General features: G+C 41.2%; 1 long non-coding RNA gene across 1 annotated transcript; it reads left to right on the top strand.

Moving 5' to 3' along the window:
* Window positions 1-849: 849 nt before the first annotated feature.
* Window positions 850-1,846, top strand: LOC308283233. The gene is made up of 5 exons (XR_013961908.1): window positions 850-926; window positions 1,034-1,110; window positions 1,210-1,387; window positions 1,642-1,718; window positions 1,832-1,846. It is a non-coding gene; the product is annotated as an uncharacterized lncRNA (long non-coding RNA).
* Window positions 1,847-3,707: the final 1,861 nt, after the last annotated feature.

Genomic DNA, 3,707 nt, shown 5'->3' with positions numbered 1-3,707 from the left:
TGGTTTAACATACAAGGTTAAAATGATTTTTTATTTAAATTCCCAGAGCCTTAAATGTAAGCGTTTTGAATGGTTTACCAATACATTAGTTGAATCTTATTCCTATAGAGGGAGCAACACCGAGCACTTCAGTAGCAAAAGAGGAAACTGTCACAGGAGGCATGGAGGAGGGACCAACTACTGCAAGCACTTCGGTGGAAATGCTTGAGTTATCTGGTAAGAGGGACAGTTTTTGTTTAACATGCATGGTGAAAATGGAGTTGATATTTTCTTAGTATTTTTTAATTCTCAGAGCCTTAGATGTAATAGTTTTGAATGGTTTACCAATACATTATTTGAATCTAATTCCGATAGAGGGAGCAACACAGAGCACTTCAGCATCAAAAGCGTCAAGTGTCACAGAGGACATCCCAGACATGGAGGTGGGACCAGCTACTGCAAGCACTTCACAACAGCAGACCATCAAAAAACTGGATTTCAGTTTATTGATGTCTGATGAAGATGACAATGTCTTGCCATCATCAAAACCTGCATCACCACCAGCAAACCTGGACACAACCATCCAGCCACCACCCAGCTATTCAATAATCTTTGACAATCTGGACTTCACCGTGACCACACACTATCAGTCAATAGATCAAACCAACAAATCCATACACTGGACTCACCACATGGCTGTGGAAGACAGAGTACCTACCCACCACCTCAGCAACGAGAGACCACCACAGTCTGTCGCACTCGAAGAGTATGAAATTCTGAATTCTCTGCCTGACCATGACACTCAATACACCATGCGAAGGGAGTTTGTTGCCCTCGGAGCCAGAATACTCACCCAACATCTGGACGCCTTCAAGCCCTTAAGTGATGTTGTGATCAGTCACATTCCACACGAGTATTCTGAGAACATGACAAAGGCCTCCACCCATGTAAGTGCTGTGAAACAATGTAATTGCCCTTAACTGTCTCTTTGTATGGCTATAGACCTAAACCTGTTTAATATTTTGATTATGATCAATATATTGTCTCTTCATAGCATCCCCTTGGTCTCTTATTTAAAAATGAGAACCAGACTAGTGACCTGACAGACATTCTTCATCATATCCATAGAAAGTAAGTACTTTAAAATATGAATTGTGTGAGTGTTTAAGAGGGAAAGAGAGACCGATGATGTTACTGGATGGTGTGATAACAGCCTTGTATATTTTGTAGCTATGTTCCAGAGGGCAAGGATGGCGTGTCAACGATCCTGGTTGGAGGTGACAGGCTAACTGAGAGTGCCAGTCGCAACATACAGAAAACCTACGCAAATGGACCATCACCTGAAAAAAGACTTGAAGGAATGGTTTTCAAGTTTGAAGACTGGCACGCTATCAGAAACCTTTTTGAAGTAAGACAATTTTAATTGGTCTAATACTAAAATAAAAGTTTGGGCTGTCCCTGAATAGCATTTTGCTACACAGAAGTGTGGTGCACAAAAATAAGATGTTGATGCAATTTGAACCACCATGTTTGATTAACATTTAAAAATGCATTAAAGAATATAACCTAAGCATTCTAATGATTTGGAAATAACTAACTAATGGCATAGAATCTTTAAAGTTGTTTCTGCTATGGTGTAAAGTAATATAAAATGTCATTCAGATATATCACAAGATCTTCTTTGATGATGCATCTGCCAAAGACCAAGGTACCTTGGTCTCCAACATGAACAGGCTCAGGTTTGTAAAAGCATTGCACTCAAAATGTAACCAGTCATATTCAAAAATACCATTAATGTAATCTCTGTCTTCACCTGTTTTTTAACTGTATGTTCTGTCTGTTTGTTCTGCAGTGCACACCGGCCCCCATGAATTTTGGGCTGGTTATCAACTGTGCGTGCATGTGCATGTGTGTTTGCGCGCACGCGTGTGGGTGTGTGTGTGTGAGTGAGTGTGAAAGAGAGATTGTGAGATGTGAGAGATACGCTTGTTGCCTTTCTCCAGTGAACGCCAGGCCAACATGAATTAAGGCTCGGTATGAAAAGTTTCAACTGGTTAGTTTATTCTTTTTCATTGTATTACTGTGTGTGTGTGTGTGTGTGTGTGTGTGTGTGTGTGTGTGTGTGTGTGTGTGTGTGTGTGTGTGTGTGTGTGTGTGTGTGTGTGTGTGTGTGTGTGTGTGTGTGTGTGTGTGTGGGTCGTCCTTTCTCCAGTGAACGCCAGGCCAACATGAATTAAGGCTCGGTATGAAAAGTTTCAACTGGTTAGTTTATTCTTTTTCATTTTATTACTGTGTGTGTGTGTGTCTGTAGTCCTTTCTCCAGTGAACGCCAGGCCAACATGAATTAAGGCTCGGTATGAAAAGTTTCAACTGGTTCGTTTATTCTTTTTCATTTTATTACTGTTTGTGTGTGTGTCTGTAAGGGAGAGAGGCACAGTAAAGTGCTAGTCTCGTAGACCATCAACTGCCTGAAAATGCAGTGGTTTACAAGGCTAGCATAGTGCAATGTTAATCATAACAAACTGTTAATATTTCTTAGGTGCAGTAATGCAAAGAAGGGCCCCCGTACTGCATTTAATGCATACAAACAGTTCATAGAGCTTGACACAACGGCACTTTTCCTGGCGGCAGCAATGACCCGTTTTAAGCTGAAGGATGTTACTGGTATAGTATTTTGTCAGTTCATATTTTAATTCAAAATGTGTATTTACAGGTAATAATTATTTACTAGTCTGGCTTTAGCCAGATTGATAACATGGATTCACTCACACGTTCCTCCACGGTATCTGTCTGGACTTCGACCCATAGGGAGAGAGTATGAGAAACTGTTTCAACCGAACACCGCTGTCACTTTCCCATACTCACTCCCTATGGGCGAAGTCCAGACTGATACCGTGGAGGAACGTGTGAGTAAATCCATGTTATCATTCTGGCTAAAGCCAGGAAAATTATTTCCATAAAGACAGTGTTTTTTCCTTTTACCATTACCGTTAACAGAAGTCCCAGAGGGATTCATTCCGGACCACATACGGAACTCAGAGGATGCAGAGGAGAAGAGGACCTGGTTGCACGATACAGTAGCTCTAGTTGTGGACAGCTTCAACATGAGTGACCAGTTTGCCGTTCCCACTGAGCTTTTTGCCGAAAAACCACCACCTAAGGTATTTAAACGTTTGCATGATTGTATTTTATTTGTACGCCTTTGTAGATGAGGCTGTGCTGTGTAGACTGAATGTATGTATGCATGCATGTATAGCTCGTAAACCGCCCTTCTGAATTCTCATTTATTCTCAAGAGATCTTTTGGAATCCTCCTAGATTACGTAAGTTAGTGCTTTACTAGGCTAATGTATGTATGTAAACTGTCCTGAAAAATATGCTAACCATACTTTTTAAGATATTATTGCAACCTTCCTTACTTTTAAATCACACAACTAAAGGAAAATGCACCGTTTGACAATACCATGTTTGTCCCACCACCTGTCTTAGTAGTCACAGTACACTATAGTCCAATGTCTCTCTTTTAATTCTCACACTGTTGTCTCCACAGAAACAGCTTAGGTGCCGCTTTGAAGGATGCTCAAAGACCTACAAATACAGCAAGGCCCGTGACACACATGAGCGCAAATCCCACGACCTCCAGCTACAACCAGATCTACCCATCTCCTCACCCACCTCCAACAGGGACCACAAAAAAGAGCATTCGGAGGCAAGATTAAGCTTTGGGTT

This window comes from Nannobrachium achirus (assembly GCF_963921795.1).
Source record: "Nannobrachium achirus genome assembly, chromosome: 4".
Classification (NCBI taxonomy): Eukaryota; Metazoa; Chordata; class Actinopteri; order Myctophiformes; family Myctophidae; genus Nannobrachium; species Nannobrachium achirus.
This window is presented reverse-complemented; position numbering and strand designations above follow the sequence as displayed.